At 45.2% G+C, this 19,615-nt stretch overlaps 1 protein-coding gene across 5 annotated transcripts in view; it reads left to right on the forward strand.

Moving 5' to 3' along the window:
- Nucleotides 1-19,615, forward strand: part of LOC125940407 (uncharacterized) — a 53,835-nt gene that overhangs the window by 22,997 nt on the left and 11,223 nt on the right. The gene's annotated exons all lie outside the window — the stretch shown is intronic.

Genomic DNA, 19,615 nt, shown 5'->3' on the forward strand with positions numbered 1-19,615 from the left:
AGCATCTTTGGGCTCAAAGTAAACTTACTGCTTTCTTGCGACATTGCGGAATATTGCGCGAAGCTCGCACGTTTAACAGTTTGCGCAGTTTCATTGTCTCCTAGAGATGAAACTGTGACAAGTGGGAAGAATCTTACAGTAGGTTATGGGTAATTTTCATCCCAGTTTTGTTTTCTTCCTTTTCAAGTTTTGGGGTTGACAGCTAGCAATTTTTCTAACGTCAATCAATGACCTCCTTGACGCGAAAGGTATGCACCGCTGCAGTTTGCCCAGAGTACCAAGGAAACTTACGTCAGCCGGGTAATAAACTCTGATATTTTGGGGTGACATTTTCACCTCCCCCATAATGGCAGACACCGATCGCGCTTCGCAGAATGCGCTTCAGAAACTAGCATAATAAAAACGCACGTTAAAATTCCATGAAGGAATGTAACTTACCAGCGTACAAAGTGCTAATCGGACCAATAGGCACCCTGCAATGGAGTTTGGCAGTACATGTCGCGCCACCTATCAGCGGCGGTGAGCACCCGCGAGTAGGCCCTCACCGCCGCTTCACCTTGGTCCGTACTGCGCTCAGGCACGCCTGAAAGCTTCCTTTTCCAAGTTTTCAATGGATTCACCGCGACCACTCGGCAGCTCCTCCATGAGAAGTGTGGACAAAAAGAACATGCGCATATACTGCTGTTTTAGGTATTTTGACAACCGCGAAGGGGATGTCGGCATCAAATTGCGCCGCTTCCCTTCAAGACTGTGGGGAGAAACACGGCGGCTAAAGGTGGATCGTCGCGGTTCGGCCCGTCAGGTAAGAGTCGCTCTTGCGAATTTCTGATGAACTAAGACGCAAATGCAAAATTAAAAAAAAGAAAAAAAAACACAAGGCAGCATCCGTGAAAACGCACAATAAAGCGACAACTGCATAAACACGCGTGATCTGATTCCCGCTGTTGTAAATTGGTTTTGATAGTTGTTTAGCTAGTCTCGCTCCGAAACAAATGCGCAGTGGTCGTTATGTGTCAAATCTAGCTTCGTAAGCGCTCCGCGTTGGACCTTTGTACGCACTGTAGTTCTTGTTGCGCATTAATAAGCCAACGTGCAGCTCCTTTCTGCACATGGATCAAGACGCGACTGTTGAAACCGGGCTCATTCATGCCGATGTTTTCTCGCGTTTAGAACAACAGAACTAAGGCTGGAGTGCACCGCAGCACACATCGAGTATTCGCAAAATTAGCACTTCTCTCGCGCACGCTAGCACAGATTTGTTAAGTCTTGGTGTTGCTTAGTGTCAGCTCATTGCTTTCTGTTATGTTTCAGCGGTGATGACCTCTCACACTGAAGCCCAAACGAAAACATCAAAATATGCTCGAGGCACTGTGTCAGCGGAGAAAAAAGCTCCATAAAGAATCATTCAAGTTACCTTCCAACTCGCCAAAACCTCGACAAATGTGATGAGCAAGGCACGCTCGAAGTATACTGAAGCTACAAATGATAGTTGAAAAATGTCTACGGCCGTATTTGCCCACATAAGACGAATAAATTATTTATTTGTTAACTTACTTAGAGTTCGACGTCGTAAACATGCATTATTTGTTGTGACAAGAACTTTGCTGCGATGTCCGTCCTGTTTACTTTTTTGACACGATATACATGGTTGTTGTCGTAAAGTTGACGTCCTTTCTCAAGTGTCGGTGGTCGAAAATGGGCCTCAATGTTTTCAATTGCCTTAAAAACCACAGTTTAGAACGCCCGACTTGTTTCAAACGAGCGCCGCAGAAGCATGCCTTCGTAGAAGTGGCCGCCTCGCTGTTTTGCGGAACTGACACGGCGGCGCTGACGGCTGAGCCGATCGCTGCGCCTCTGTTGTCTGTCTTCTACACACTTCCTGTTACGCCGAAAAGCTTGAATTATTGCAAAACAAAACAATTCGATTTAGATTTTATAGGCATGACCGAAAAATTCTTTATTCAATACACGCATATGACATCCCCGCCGAAAGTGCCGCACAGTAGCATATGCGAGCGCCTCGTACGGAGTAGTATGGTCCATGGAAACTATGCTTGGCGTATTTTCAATTTGTATGAATTTTATCTGCAGTGTTGCTCTAGAGTATGCTTCGCATATGCTGTGCTTTTACGTGCGTGGTATTATTCATTCCGCGCCGATTTATTGTCGATATAGTAACCTAGTAACGCCAGGTGACGCAAAGTCTTGCCAAGAGAGGGCAAGAAAATTTACTTCAGAGAAGTCTCGTGGACACAGCCATGTGAAAAAAATCGAAATAAATCGGACACAGAAAGCAACAACAGTTCATTTTTAATTGACTGAATGACAGCGTACGTTTCTGGTCACGATCAGCAACGAACACACATCACGTTGTAACTTTCTACCATCATGGAAAGTATTAAGCAACGTCCGCCAGATTCGTCGTCAGCCTCCTGTTCGCTTCCGATGGGAAGGGGAGCCGCAGACGAAATGCTAGAAAAAAAAAACGCACAAGCAGAAGCAGCCCTACACCATGCTGCTGGAAGTTGTATGAAAAGGCAGGCATACGAAACGCCGACACGTGACGAATGCAGAGGATGACAAAAACACTGAGCAGCCCTGTGACAGGTTTGGGGTGTGCATAGCCGTTGTCCACAAAGGGAGGGCCTGGGCTGTCAGCGTATGTCAAGCGGGCATTGACTCCAGTGACAGCAGTCATGATCGCAGTTCTCTTTGACATATCGTGAGTAACACACTGACTGACACTTCTTCAAAGCCGAACCACGGCAGCTCGTGGTTGAGATTTGTGCGCCTCGTGGATGAAAAGCAGCGTTTACATGAATGCGTGAATCATGGACTTTCTGTCCGTGGTGGTATGGGATGGTGTGGACGCAGCCAAGTTGTTACGCAATCACGCTAACCTGCAGCCGTGGTCCTGCGCGGTAGTCAACAGTTTAAGCTATACCCTTGACCACTGGGTCAATTATACCATGGTATGACGTATCACGCGAAGCTAAAGATCTCTAATGATAGGTGTAATGTTGTTGTATATGTAAAAAAGCAAACGCGGCTAACGGTAAATACAGGGTGTTTCAGCGAACAGTTTCAAAAAGTTTTAAAGGTTACCTGTGTCAGTTATCACAATTCTAGTTCATGAGCTCGTCTACTCGTAGAGGCGGACATTACTTGCACAAAAAATATACCTGCCGAATCGAATAATTAAAAAATATCTAATTCAGTTTTAAGTAATTACATTATGACCCATATTGCAATTTTCTAATTAGGTTTTGACTAATTTCCTTATTATCCAAAAGATTACGTTTTGTTATGAAAGTAACTGAAACGCCAATGCATTTCTCCGCAGTGTGGGGAATTAATATCTCGAAAGTGGTGTCATCGTGAGAATTTGTTCCAAGCCTTGCGAACTGCACGGCTAGAATTAGTAAATTGCAATATGGGCCATAAAGTAATTACTTAAATAATAAATTCTAGCTACCTGTCCCAGGTAACCTTTAAAAATTGTTGAAAGTGTTCGCTTAAACACCCGGTATAGGTCCATGCGCAGAAGTAATGTTCATCCACGGCGTTCTACATACTCATAAGTGCCAGCGCCTCAAAAGTATCCGTGCAAATGAATATTTTCTTTAGGTATTGGTACACTACAGATGTGCGCTTGCGCTTTTAACCTCACGTTAAGAAGTCATCGCGATAGCTTCAATATTAACTCATTAGATCCTTTCACATGGCTCATAATGATAATTTTAAAAGCTCAGAGGGCAGAAATATTTTTGGAATTATTACAATATTCTCCAAACCTTTTATTTACAGGTGTGTCGGTCACACTGACGTAGTACCTTTGTCAGGACAGAGTGATCTCGAATTATTCCCAGATAGCCCCTATTGCAACCTTGGTACAGTGAAACACGTGCTATACCAACGCTACACGCCTTCATTCCTATCGTGTCGGCACTTTTGTCAGCATGGTGTATGCCATTTATGCACAATGGACATGGGGCCCCATCCATCTAGCTCCTAAGCCCCTTCTCTTTTACCTCAATAAAGGTTGGTCTTCTACTTCTCTTCTCAACAATTATTCTTGGCTACTGCAATTAGACTTGCCAGTGGCTTCAGGCCAGGGCGGGGCCTCGTGCATGCGCAGGCGTAGGTGTTACGTCACGTTTAATTATGGAAAACGTAACTATTATTTCTTGGCCAAACGCTTCAGCAGCCGAGCCACTACGTACAAAAAAGTTTTCCCCTCTCTCTTCTGCCGACGCAATCTGCGAGGGTGGAAGCGCGAGTGGCAGCCACACCTGCACGTGCCAGATATGAGCGATTACGCCTGAGAGGTTGGGAACCGAGGAGGCAAGCTCAGTGTCCCCTTAAAAAACGGCTCCACACTGGCCGATGAGCAAGAAGGGTAAAAAGAGTAAAGCCTCCAAATTTCTGTAATGCCACTATATCCACAATGGCTTGCGGGTACAATGAACGATCATGTCCTTAGCTGGCCTACACTGAAGATATACTATGCCTGGGAGGCACAACTACCCGAGTAAATCATCCTATATTATTTAATGTCCCTATTATCCCTATAGCTGTATTGTGGACTACAGAGGCAGGTAGAACCAACTTGTGTCCGTTGTTCGGGCGTCGGCGAAGAGAATTCTCCCTTCCGTTTCTTTTTTGCATCAGCCACAAGAACAGTCGATTTCCCTGCTACCTGGTCCCAGCTCACGCCGAACCAAGACTGATAAGGGGGGGGGCACTTCGTTCTGTGTTCGTTCTGGCAGATGTCTTTTTGAGTAGTGTTCTCCCTCATTTTTTTTTAGATAGGTGTGCTGTCAAGAGCGTGACAACCATGCCTAATGCGAAGAAACACCTCGCGAAACATGTATTTGAGGAATGAAGCTCTTCAGAGGGCGGAAGCGAAAGCCAGCGAAAGGAAAGGCAAATGACCTGCAATGGCGCCGTCAACATTTTACTGCAGTGTGCTGCTGTCGCCCGGAGTAGTAATTACCCTGCAGCTTCGACTGGAATCACTGCAGGCGAACTTCGGTTCTCCCAGAACAGAGAAGTACTGCGTAGCACCGGAGCCACAACTGATACGACAACGAGGAATTGTGGCAGAGCCACGTCATATTACCGACGGCTGATGCTAATGTTCTAGAAAGTTTGCTCCCAGCCCTTTTCAGCATTTGTGATGACGCAAAGAGATTTGGACGTGCTGTGCGGTGTACTCATCCAAATGTCCATGGAAGAACTGATGTCCCTGAAAGAAGAAGATATCTGGTGGCTACCAGACTTGATGGGTGTTACGCAGCCGCAGGCAATTCGCTCGATCCGACGTGCCCTGGAAGGTTTCGACGCGTATGAGACCCGTATCTACCTCGTTACCTGGTTCTACTGCTACCTCACGGAACGGCAAATACTGCGCTCGTGGTGTTCGTATCGTCTCGCCACTGCCACCACTCCAGCTGCGGCGCTGACCGGCCGCTTTAATTTGCACGAGCGATTGGAAACCGCCTTGCAGTATCCGGGCTGTCATACCAAGCGCGCTGCGACTGAGAGCGAAGGTGTCGTCTACGCCTGCGTCATGGCCACGCGTCCAGGAGGCACGTTATTGGAGCACGACGTCATCTGTATGTGCGTTCAGCGTTCCTTGCCGTACCTATTCGTTCACGCGGTGACGCGCTGCGAGTTGCGTGTCAGTGCCGCTCTACACTTCGTGCTGCGAAAAAATCCTGGAGAAATACTCGAAGGCCATTTCGACAAACTCAGCTTGGCATTTGGCAGTGCCCGTGAGCACATGGCTGACGTTGGTGTACTGTTTATGTGCAACGCCCCGGACGAAGAGTCAGGACTCTTTTCGAATACCTCTGTCCGAAAAGACCTGACAGTAGCCGACGAACCTGACCAGCGTTTTCGTGAGCTACACCAGCTTTATGGTAAGATGCACTTTTCTTGAAGCGAAGTCTTTCCAAGTTTGATGGCTGTAAGAAGTAGAGCATTCTGTACAAACTTAGTGGCCTAGCTTGTGTGAAGTCCAAGGTGGCCATGTCGTCTGGGCCAGTGTTAAGCTAATGTATGCCGATGTAAGGACATTTGGCCCAAACTTTTTGCTTACAATGACTGTGATACGTGTGCTCTAATGGATGCTTAGTCAAATTATACGCATCTCTTCTGTGGGTCTGAGGCATAATTCACGCATTCATATTGAAGAATTCATTTTTCCATTCGCATACTTGCCGGTGAAAACACTAAAGCGCCTTCGGGGCTAGAAGGACAGGTGCCAACAATGCCATTTCACGGTAGAATTAAGGGACTAATTGAAGAGCCTAGCCTTGTAATTAATTTTGTTTGCAGCTCCAGCAGGGCATCAACCCGCTTTACTATATATAGCCTTACAAGTACGAAACTTTGGCCACAGCTTAAGAGTACATGCAAACACTTTCGAAGTTCATTACTCCTCGTCTGAATGGCGTTTGTACAAGAAGCGGGCTGGAATGTATTCCCAGCTGTATCCAAACTTCCATATAGGGAATTAAATTAGGATCAGTGTGTTTTGGTTTCGCGGATTGTCATGTTTCGCACTCTGTTATCTCGGCGTGGACACTAGCTGAATGTACATTTTCCACCTAATCGCTCGCAGATGGGCTTAGCTACTGTAGATTTGTCGTTGCTGCGCGCAAGGGTACTGGGAACGTAGATGTTCTGTACTTTGTTATACCTTGTAGCAAGGATGTATTATCGTTAGAAACTCGCGTACTCTGTGGTCCATCACGTTCAGCTCTGAACATCGGTGTGTTGTCGGTTTGGCGTGTTGGTTCAAGTGTGCGCTCATGAACTTTTTCTCGATACGCTGGGGATGCATTAGGAGTAAGTTTGCGTGTGTGTGTTGGAGTGGATGTGTATAGATAAAGTGCGAGAAACTTATTATGCCAGCAAGTAGCGCTACTCCCGTTGTCAGTTTGTATCGATGGGGACTCACTCCGCGGAGGAAGTTCGTTTTTTGGAGGTTAGCGATGCAACGCTGGCGTAAGATTTAATTTTGTTATCCTCCAGACAAACCGTGCATAACGCAGAGCCGGTCATACAAACAATCCTTAAGAAGTAGTGGTCCGTGGACTTGGTCACACATATTATAGTGCTTTAGAATAGGGCCCCCAAAGAAATAGCGTCGACGCCACTGCGCAAGCGCGAGACGCAAACTGCGTTTTGGTTATGCGTCAGGCACGCTATTTCACCGATTTAGCGGGAGCCGCAATTGAGGCCCCAAAAGCTTTGCGTCAACAAACATGGCAGCGGCCATCGAAGAGACAGCTCTCACCGAACACCAAACTGTGCTCGATTCGTGGTAATTAACGCGTGAAGTTCGTAAGGTAGGAGATGTGACTCCGGTTATCGCTTTCTCTCAACTAACGTGTGTAATGAAGATTGATTCATTAGGCGCTGCTGATTCCGAATTCGATTGTCGATTTCATGGCTCGTAGGCCTAACATGAATTAGCTTGGCACGTGAAGTTGGCTACTCAAAATTAAGCGCAACAAATCGCTTGCTGTTATTAGAATAACCTCTAAAATGTTATTAAACGCGTAAGTCAAAATTACTGTTCTTCTCATAAAATGGTGTAGTTTATCTTAATATTTGTAATAGTTTATCTTTGACACCGTAGTGGCGCTGCAAGCGCAAGACGCTATTCGCAAACCCAAAGCCCTGTTCAAAAACTCTTCACTCCTGCATGCCTGGAAACACCTGGAAAGCTATTTGGTGCGCCAAACGCTTGGGGCTCCTATTCTAAAACTCTCTATTCATTCCATTTTTTATTACGCCAATCACTATTTTTTGTAGCTAACTACTGCACACGTCTTCACACTATCGTTCCGGATTATCCATCATGCTTGAAGCAGAGCTCGTTAGCGAACACCCGTTTGTATTTCCGACAGCTGATGGTACAGAAGCATGGGAGCAGCAGTAATGGTTTCGTATTCGTGCGCTTTTTCTGAGGCACCATGCGGCGCGCCACCGGAACCGGCATCTGATTCTTATGGAGCACACTGCTCTGTTAAAAAGGTTTAAACGTGAAATGGGCGCCAATGGTGGCGGTCGTGCTAAGTGCACTCGAGAAAGCAGGCAGCAGTCCGCCGTCATTTCTTGGACATCTCCCACGCTTCTCTGTTTGATTCACGTTTTTGGAGAGAAATAAGCAACACCCATCGCATATGCGTGGTGGTGCACGCTGCAAGGCATGTCGAAGCACTATTGTTCCATAAGAGCGACAGTTCAACATGCGCGAAGGGACACATAAAACAGATGCAAAATCATGAACTGCGTGCCAGATGATGTGACGATTTAACGAGTAATAAAACCAACAAAATCAGTCCGTGCAAGCCTCCGCAGATCTAACATAGAAGATGCATTTCTGCAATTGTGCACCTTGGCTATAGCAACAATTTAAAGAAGCGGCAAACAGTAGAAGTGGCAAGCGGCATTTAGAACCAAATAGAAATGCGTAACTTTAGCCCCGTGCTCCATTCGGGACAAACCAAACAAAGCTTGGGTAGACCATGATCACATTTGTCGCTTACCCGTGCGAACATGATTCCTTGGAGAAAACATCGAGATGACAATGAAAATCTTGAGAATACGAAATTTCACGCAGAACCGTGACGTTCAATCCCGGTCGTTAATCTCGCTCATGAGGCCTCGTGCGCAACCGTGTCGCCGGCAAGCTTTTGCAGGCATTTCAGCACCCCGCTGCGCAAACAATTCTTCTTCGACATGCCTTGAAATTTTAGCCACCACATGAATGCGACGGGTGTCGTCAAAGCGCGCCGAAGGTCCTCGTTAACGCTGGCTCCGCTGTGACGTCAGACAGTAGGTCGTCCACATTGCCACTTTCCTGGTCGATGTAGTGACATTAACGCGCGACAATCGTGAAAAGTAGAGCGTTTAGCTTTTGCATCAAATGCACCTGAATCACTGCGATTTCCTATTGTATTTTTATGATGTCGTAGCGTCCGTATCGTGAAGCGATAAGACAACTGCCACTTACAATGAACGTGATATAGCGCAGGCAAGAGAAAGCAAGAACACGACTTGAACAGGGCGCCCTTGGTTCATTCGTCCCACCCCGTTTCGCTAGCCCACCCAAGAGGCTCACTATTGTCTGAAGACTCCCAATTTACTTTGTAGCTCTCATTAAGGGAGGAAATTGGGGAACAACTGACAGACCACCCTCCTGAATATCTTTTTGTCCTCCTGAAAACGCCACCAGAAATTTGGTATGGAGCTTCGCCACGCTTTAGCATGGCTTTTTTAATGCTTCATTCTGACCAACAATTTCAGCTCTCTCTCTAACCGAATGCTGGTCAACGCACGGATAACACTGATGCTTTAAGCCCTGTCTTATACAGCCACGAAATGCCATTGTGGTAGCTTTGCGAAGTAGATTGTGGGCGACAGGCTTCATAACTCCGCCCTCCAATGTATGTTTAGAACAGGCTTACCCAATTTCGATGTCTTGTTTATTGTACCTCGGAACTGGAACAATATTGTTTCTTTTCAAAATAATCGAAACACCATTGTGGCGTTTCTTTGCCGATCTTGTCATGCACAAAAACAATTGTGTCGCGTTCACCAATTCATAATTATCCGCTTTCATTCTCATCCGCAAGTAACTAATTCCTTCTTGGAACACATATTTAGCAATTTGACAAATTGTAATTCTCAACACAGTGTAGAATTCAGTAGGTAACTGATGTCAGCGTCAAATCAAGAAAAGCACTTGAGTTGTGGAAAATGTCACATAGATAATGTAACCGTTACTGATAGCGTGTTTTTATTGTCCTAATCCTATATAAACAAGTTTTAGCAAGCGATTGTGGCCAGCCAAATGCAACATGCCATGTGTTATACGGTGATAAGACCTTCTAATGTACCACCGTCTTATTTACATTACAGCCGAAGAAACTATCGTGGATGATAACACCACCGCATCTCTCCTGACGCCGCCTGATTCTGACAACTCCGCCACAGGCCAGGATAATCCCAATTTTCTCAATGGAAACAATGTTGGGGTGGGCTCAACATCAGCCAGGTAAAAAATTTATTCTTTGCGTGTTTAAGGCTGCGCAAAGTACAAAATAGAATGCTTGAACTAATGATTTTGCGCATGGTCCTTGTGAAGTTGTAACGTGTACGAAAAGTAGCTTACGTTGAATCGAAGTCTTAATCCTAATAGTGGTGCTGATTCAAATTACGGTCAAGTAATGATGGCACAAATCAGAAATGGCCGCTTTTGAGTCGGCCGCATTTTAGAGCAAATAGTATCAAAAAATTAATGTCAGCATGAGAATTGAGGGCCACACCGAATGAGAAGGCGTTTCATGCGATGGCAATGCTTTAATATATAAACGTAGTGTTTCAAGTCTGTTAATTTTTTTCTGCACCTCGCTCACGAAAAAAGCATGCTATGGAAAAAGACCAGCATGTTATGATAGTGTTTTCAGTGCCTTCAGTAACACTTCACGGGAACTGCCTGCATCTTAATTCTAAAACACAGTTTGAAGTACTTTATCAAGGCCTAAAGCATTTTGCCCTCTCGCCAACGATTTTCCTTCCAGAAAGCATGCTTATGATGCCAGTCTAGAGTATTAAGCAAGCAAATTTTTGAGCATAAGCCACCACTCAGAACGGCGTGTAGTTGATGGCTATTTGTCACATTTTCGCACTGAATCTCGTGGTGGTCTAATTTACACACAAGTTCCAACTAATGCCACTAAGAATATTTGTACAGGTTTAGAATCTCGATGGAGGTATTAGCGTCACAGGGTTTTCTAAAGGTGTCATACGTGGGACATTCTCTGTTGCTATGTCGACGTGAGGGAGCATTGATTGACGTGGTGCCACTATTGAGCATGCAGTCAGCTTTGTCGCAGGAAAAACGCCTTTGCAGCTGTATAAAAGTATATAAAAAGTTTGTAACTCCTTTATTTGGTGATTCTTCTTGTCAATAACGTCCAAAAAACTTTAGTCACGCATAGGTGATGTACACTTTCGCCGTTTCGGCGAGACTAACGTGCTAGTATTCAAGACCGGTGCTTCGAATCATGAAAACTATTACAGAATTTGTGAACTGCCAAAACTATTAGTGGAGCAGGTGTGCACTTCGTAAGTCATTTTTCTCCAGCTGCGTATTGTACCACGTAATCGGCATTGAAATTACAACCGGTCACAGATAAGAGCCAATTCAGATATGGCACCGCATTCAAGAAATGACGGCACCCTCTCGAAAACTGCCTATATGGTAAAATTAAGATTGGAAATCTGTTATATTTAGATCCGTGAACATTACGTTGACTATCGTAACAAAGATTATTACTATGTTACAGCGGCGAAACCGCCTTTATAAAGAATGAAATAGGTAGGTTACCGCCCAAAAGCAGGCACATCGCGTGTTAATTTTTTTTTCCTTTACGGGAAGTAAAGCCCACTAATTTGAAATCTACAATTGACTACGCTCCCGCAAGCATGCAAAGCGGCTTTATCGCATGCGGGATATCATTGCCGTCAAACAGTCCAAGTGAGAAATTACGCTTTTCATCAACAGCTTGTTCCTCCGTTCATGACGTTTTCTTCTTGTATAACAGTATATGTACGCAGTCATCGCCGGGATCTGTCGGCGGGTCGCTTTAAAAAAATATAAGAAAAAAACGTGCTGGTACTATCACCACTTGGTCAAGAGAAGAGCTAGCTTTCCCCTTGGACTGTTCGATGGTATTGTGCGCAGCGCTGCGTAGTATCAGGTTATTGTTTGTACTTCACTGCCTTTCACTTTCATCGCCGAAAATAAAAGTGCAATGGGTACCTAGCTATAAACATCATTTTGATTTTACTTATGACTCTTAATTATAATTACCTAATTTACTATTGGCGGCTGGCAAAAGGTATGTAATTACCTTGAATGCACCAATTACATGTGAGGAACTAAAATTATTCGCAGTTTCACAACTGGCCTCAGAACTATCTAATAAGGTTGCTCAGAACAATTTCAAGTCTCTAAAGACGAAGTACGCCTTATTCGCGTTGAATGTCATATTACAGCTTCGTTCATAATATCTGGAGCACAGTGTATGTAATTGAGCTTGCGTAGTCTCTTTTAGAAATTTCCTTCGCGCAGCATAGTGAATTTGTCCCAATCTGTCAACTTAGGAAGGCCCGCGCATGAACACCATACTCAGCGATTGAAACTCGATATTCGCACAGCATGGCGGCCAGCACTTCTTGCACCACTCGTGAGCGCTGGTTTGTGTGCAGTGCTGAGTGCATTACAAAGACTCTCGCTTTCGTTTGATGCAAAAATGCATCAGCTCGGTTTCCGCAACAGTTTCCAGCAGCCATGTGCTTCGAGTATGACGTCAGAATTGTTGAGCCATTTACATTAGTTCTCCGTGTACCTTAACCCTTATAGACAAGTGTTGCCTACAGGCAATGTACCAGAATAACTTTTCTTTTTTTCTCGTCGAGTTTCATCAGTATTGAGTACGAAGTTTCTGCCTAAATATCTTCGGCCAACACTGAATGAGAGGTAGCAAGGGTTATTTGTTGGTTTAGAGCAGGAACACGGGACGAGGAAGAAGTTTGGCATGCGACGCATTGTCTTTTGAAAGCAAGGTCAAAGGAGACAGGCCGATGCAAGGCCTGCATTGGTGTCACACATGTGATGTAAAGCAAATGAAATGTACACCTATTGCTTACATATAATAAGAGCTGTCCATACAAAATGAAAACGAAGCCTTAGGTTTAGAAAAATGAAGCCCACTTCCAGTTTCTTGCCCGGGGCTCTCCCCTTACTGTTGAAAAAAAAATCGGAATTTTTTTTCTTTTTGTTGATTATGCTTATTCTTGATGTGTTTTACACATCTACACAGAGAAAAATTCTCAGTATTTATATGTCTTGTAATTAAAGGGCTACAGGGTTTTCAAATTTTCGTAACCTGGCATTTTTACCGTTCTTTTTTTTCCCTAGGAATGCTGGAGTAGGAGTTGAAGTAACAAATTCTTGGACCTGAGTTCCCAGCTACAACATGAAGTGCTCGCAGATTCCCCATTTCAGACGACATGTTTATGCTGTATGCCTGGAGAACTTCCGATGTACTTGCCTTGCCGTGAAAGCTGTGATAACATTTGTTTTTCGTGTCATTAAAAGAATTGGCTGTTTTGGCAGTGCATTGGCCACATGTTAAAACCAGACCATTCAGACTACAATATTTCCTCCATTCACGTTGTGAACATTCGTGTACGTGCCTCTTTTTGCCTGTCCCATCAACTATTTGCAACGATAAAGGTACTGCAGCTGAAGAGGCCATTGCTTAATTAGCTACCACATTTGACGGTAAGTTTGGTGTGCTGCATTCCGCCACTGCAGCTTCTATGATTTCGTTTAAGTTTTGAACCTACCATTTCTTGGCGTACTGAGCGTAAGCCATTCGGTAGTGTCCATTCCTTTAACGAGTATGTGCCCCTGGAGGTGTGTGTACGTGCACAAACCTGTGCTCACGATCCTTGTCTCGTCAAAAATGCAAAAACACTCGTGTGCTTAGATTTAGGTGCACCTTAAAGAACCCTAGGTGGTCGAAATTATTTCGGCGTCCGCCACTACGGCGTGTCTCATAATCATATGGTTAATTACCACATAATTACCACCGATGGTTAAACCAAATAATTTAATTTTTAATAATTTGTACGTGTTTTTTGAGCAGATCATTCGTAAAGAACGAGCGATTTAACATTCTTAGCCGATAAGCACTAGATCAAAGGTTAGACTCCCGGGCACATCGCGGCCTGATTTAGATGGGGTGAAATGCGGAAACGCTCTAAGAACCACGATATGATTAGGAGGCACGCCGTAGTGGGGGACTCCGGAAATTGCACCACATGGGGTTCTTTAACGTGCACCTAAATCTGAGTACACGGGTGTTTTCGCATTTCGCCCCCGTCAAAATGCGGCCGCCGTGGCCGGGATTCGATCCCGCGACCTCGTGCTCAACAGCCTAACACCATAGCTCTGGGTGCTGATTACGGAACTCCATGTGGTAAAAATATTACGGAGCCTCCAGCTATGGCATGCCTCATAATCAGATCGTGTTTCTGGCACGAAAAACACAAAACATATAATTCTTTTTACAGTCCTTATCCTACTTCTCCCATTTTTATGTATTTTATCTTGCTTTCAATTTGTGCGCAGAGCACAGTGGCCTGGGCGACTAGTTAGAGTGGACGCGTGCTTTTATAGCCGACAATGACATTACTTTTATGCCTGAAATAGACGCCTAAGCAATCGCGCCGTAGTTTAACCGGAGTCAGAGACGCCGAATCCCAATTCGACAATGCAAGCTCGACAAATTGATCTGCGGTTGGGAGGCCGTATTTTGTGAAGCTTTCTGTGTGGCTTCCGAAGGTGTGGCGCCACGGTGGCTGGTATATCAGTATAGATCTACTGGCTTACGCTTTATGCTTGTTCATGGGCAAGGCTTTTGAATCTACACATTTTTTTATATGGAAACCAAAGCAAAGGCTGTAACTTCTCAAGTACCGAGTTTCTTATAACGTGATGCCACCTGGCGATCGAAGAATGTTGGCTCAGAGGTGAACACTTTCTTACGTTTCCACATCCTGCAACGTGACGCTGTCTCATGAGCAAATATGGGGAATGGATGCGATAGTGAATCGGTGGAATTGAGTGCGCTCGTACCCCACAACCATGTAACCACAACCACTGACCCTTTCCTTTCGGCGCTTCGACCGGCTGCCCTGGGCTAAAAGGGAATTGGAACCCCACATACTAGTTCTGAATAGTGCAGTCAAGTTGTCAGTTGCTGCTTGTATACTGCACATGCCACATTCGACAGGTCACGTGACCCATTGCGTAGCATTATTTCGCGCATCAACCCGACAACTTCAGCGCGTGCGCTTTATTTAGAGCTCACCAGGTAAGCGCAACGTGTTTGTATTGAGTTCTGAATATATTAGTGTTGATAGCCCACTACTTCACCCGGCGTGGTTGCTTAGTGACTTTGGTGTTGCGGTGCTTAGAGCGTGCTTTCGAGATCAAATCCCGGCCGCGGCGGCCACATTTCGATGACCTGTGTACTTTGAATAGGAGATTTGTTTTTTTAAATTCAGACTGAAAACACTAATTTTCCCGCCGTCCGCTATCAGTTAGGCGACTTTGCAGGCACTTGCATGAGGCAGTCAACGTTGGCGCGCCTTGTTTTTCGTTTTGGTGATGTCTTGGTGGAGAAGTCTCGCAATCATTCCAGTGCACATTACAGTGGAAAAAATACAAGTCTACAATGCATCAAGAAAGTTAGGGAAGCGAAATGCCAAACGCTGTCAAAAGTTTGCAGTGGAAAGCTACATCCAATCCGTTTGAAAGGTCTTCGTACGCAGACGGGTAAGGAGCATTATTTATTCGCTGCTCGCGTGGTAGCGTTTTATATCAAGCTAAATATACAGAGGCACTAAAACTGAATATGAATGTCGGAACGCGCGGTCTTCGAGCAGTATCGCGCTCTCTACCTGCAAGCGCGAAACGGGATCCCTCGTCTCACGTGTAAGCGACGATGTTTAGGCGAACTGCGTGGCACTGTTTTCAGGGGCGGTACACTCAGGCGATCACTTTCGCGAGATCAGCGCCGGGTGCATCGGTGTCTACGAGCGACATCATTCCTCGCCTTACACCATCTTGGCTAAGTGTGACGCACCCCGGTGGGCCCATAGGCTGACCGAACATTTCGAGCACTCGTCTAATGAAATATGAAAGTGTTTCCGAAAGTGATCTGCTATGAATACGGCCCAAAACACACGCCCTGGCATTCGCCCTTACTTTTAGCGCCTCTTTACGGGAACCTGAGCTCATCTTCCGTGGTGTTTACTCTTTGTAACCAAATGCGTGCGCCGGTTCGGCAGATTTGGCGCAACTGTTGAGGTCGCTGATTTCCGTGGTGGTTGATTAGGAATCGCCGTGGCAGCAGCGTTGGCAAGGTTGCGCGGTTGCTGATTTCTAGGTCATTTTTTTTGTGGAGGCCATGGTGGAGAAAACGCGAAGGCGCCAGGCACGACGTCTTGCTTCAGGAAACGACGGTTCTTTCATGCGACGTTTGACAAGTAGTTTTCTTCGGTGAAGTCTCCCGCACAAAGTTTTGTGAACTTCTTGACGGTGAAAAAAGCTTCTTCGTCACGTATAATAGCTATAATACACTTTTTTCAGTATTTGTTCTTCAGAAAGAAAATATTGGAGACCTGTAAGAGAAGGTAGGCACACAGACATCAGGCGCGCACTGATGAAGCCGCTAAGGATGCGCACGCGAGCAAGTCTGCTCACCTATCACTCGTCCCCGTCGCGAACTCCTCTCTGCTTACAACATGGCACACAGCAATCGGCTGGCATAATGTTCCCGAGCACCACCAAAAAGTAGAGCGGCTCTGTGCGGTCCGAAAATGCCACATGTTAGCCCGAGCGGGCGTAGGGACCAACGTTGACACTGCTTCGCGTGCGTACACCGGCGGTGCGACTCACCCAACTATAATGGTGGCCGAGAGAGACTTCTTATAACTGCCAACAGATGGCGATGAATTAAGAAAAATCTCCCAATCTTGCGAATATCTGGCAACGCAGCGACAAATCTAGGCCTTAAGTCTAGCACAAAGAAATCAGGAATTATGATCTTTAATGAAGAAACGAGTAATACTACTGTCCGTGTACGCAGACTTGAAACCAGTTTCTGCATTTTTTACAAATATTAGGAGCGTATCAAAATAAACGTAATGAGTTATTCTCTTTGATTGACGATTGTTTCACAGACATAGTGGTACTAACATAAACCTGGTTGTCGAGTAAAGTTCCCGATACTGAAATTTTACACTGTAAAAGCTCCCCAGTATCGCAACATATTAACTGGTTTAAAGCGCTACCCATTTAAATATACTCGAGAATGATACATCAAAATAGCCACATGGTACACAGTAAGACAACTGAGATATACTACAGGAACGCGTAATATTACAGGGTTAGGGTGTCCAGTGTTCCGGTACATCAGTGGCGTTTGTGTAATACCGGGTTACCGGACGCCGGTAGCGCCATCCTGTTAAGCTAAATCTAATCGCAAAGCCTTATGTCGACGTTTTCGTGTTTCATGAGTGTTCAGACAGTGGATATTCATTTTCTGTACGATTCTAAGGCTGCAATACAAGGAAGTTTGTTACCATCTCAAATGCAGTGTTTGTAACCATAGGGAGGATTGGCTATCAATTGCCTGTCGATGACTGCCTAAGCTTAAGTAATCCCAACCATGCTTAGCTAGACTTAGCCATGCTCAGCGTCGCTATAGTTCACATGGGTCTGTGCCATTGCGCTTGGACCCTTTCTGCACTGCCACCACGATCGGCCCACATTTTATGATTCAGCAGACACATTATGCACGGCCTAAACAGCTCCGCTGTCGAAACATTAAAAAATGCGAAGTATCCACGATTGTGTCGCTGTCTAAAACATATACCAGCAGCGAAATAGAATACACTTGGTTACTGCAATCAAAACTCTTTGTCTGGTCGAGCTCTGCGCCACCGCCTGGTTGCAGCCACGCGCGTAGTTCTACGATTCGCTTCAGCAGAGGTTCGTACCTTGCGAGGAGACGCCATAACGTGTACCGTATAGTATACGAGTAGAGTAGGGTCGAATTCTGCGCCACCAGTTGGCGCCATCAACCCGACCACTTACGTTTACGCCTCCGTTAACCCGGTGATCCACAAATGATACAGTAACACACCCACGGAAACGATTCCAAAGCTCTATATTATGGAGCCAGTCAATGAAATGTGAAATAAGAATCCTTGAAATTCGGTCAGGGAATCCGCACGAGCGAGCGACCCCATGCACATGATGGCATCCCTGCAGAACGTGAGTGCGTAGGTTGATCCATGTCAAGCGTTCTCGCGAAATCGGACGAGAAGAGAGTCTGAAAAGGCAGTTCTTTAGCTTCCACGCAAAAGGAAAGTATCGGTGTTTCATTTTATTATCTTTCGGTACCTTGAATTCTCCGCGAACGTCGACATCGCCTATGTTAAATGAAATTTAAAATGTGGGTCGCTACACGCTGAAAACAAGATCTAATTATGTGGCACACCCTACAGGGGTACCACAGATAGATTTTTACCATCTACGTTTTTTTAACGTACACGTAAAATACGATACAAGAGCGTTTTCTTTTACACGGTACTCTTACAATAAAGTGTCCGACAATGTAGACGCTTGAAGGACGCCCATGCAACGACTTGCTATGATACGCGGGAAGTCCTGCTTTATTTTTTTTATTGTCAGGCCAAACATGGGTAATATATAGGCCCATGCGCAAAAGTAATGCTCACCGCCCAAGTTCTACATGCGTATCAGTGGCAGCATCTTCGATGGTTTCCGTGCAAATGAACAATTTCGTTATGTATTGGTTACACTACAGATGTGTGCTTGCGTTTTCGCCCTCACGTTCAGAAGCCATCACAAAAGCATCATTGAATCCTTTCACATAAGGATCATTTGAAATGCTCATAGTGAGGAATATTTTCGAAATCATTATGTGTGCTTATTTATAGATTTGTCGGTCACAACCACGTAGTGTCTTTGACAGGACAGAGGGATTTCGATTTACCACCTGATGACCCATATTGCAACCTTGGTGCATTGAAATGCCTGCTACACCAAAGCAAAACGCCATCATTGCTAGCGTGTCTGCTCCCTTCTCGGCAACATTTATTGGGGGAGGGGGCAGGGAGAGGGATTAGACTCGCCAGTGGCTTCAAGCCGCGGCGGGGCCTCATTCATATAAGCGCCGACGTACATAGGCGTTGGTGTCACCTCCCTTTTGAATGAGGAAATTGCAACTATTATTTCTGCACCAAAAGCTTATACACCCAAACCATTTCGTACAACGCCCTCATTTTTTTAGTGGTCGCTAAAAAAGTGATATTTTTTGTTAATAATCAGTGAACGAGGGTGGTTTCTATTTTCTTCTCGCGGTATGTATATAAAATTAGCAAGCAATGTTGTATTCCTGGAATGAAATGAAGTTGTGCCTTGTTTTTCATTAAAAAAATGTGCTGCTTCGCCCGGAAGGCGAATCATTGTTTGCGATAGCAAATTAGTGGCCCAATTAGTTTACGGTCGTATAATGGTGAGCATAAGCATATTATCGAAATCAACAAGCATGGTGTGACACAGAATTTGCCGCTTGCTTTCTGTCTTGCAACCGCCACAAGAGCAGTCGCTTTTTCTGCTACCAGGCGCCAGCTCACGCCGAGCCGCTTATATGTACAGAATTACCGAGAATGACAGTCGAGGGCAACGTGGTTTTGTGTTGGTTCAATAGGTTGTCTTCTTGAGAAACTTTCTCGCTTTTTCAGCTTCGTTTATGGAGCCTTTTGTCTTTCTTTTTTTCTTCTTTATTTGAGGTAAGTATGCTATAAAGAACGTGCCAACCATACTTGAAGAGAAGAAATACCTCGCGTTACGGGTATTTCTGGAATGCAACATTTTAGAGGGCGCTACGAAAGCCAGCGCGACAAAACGCCGATAACCTGCCAC

The sequence above is a fragment of the Dermacentor silvarum genome, chromosome 9 (genome assembly GCF_013339745.2).
Source record: "Dermacentor silvarum isolate Dsil-2018 chromosome 9, BIME_Dsil_1.4, whole genome shotgun sequence".
Taxonomy (NCBI): Eukaryota; Metazoa; Arthropoda; class Arachnida; order Ixodida; family Ixodidae; genus Dermacentor; species Dermacentor silvarum.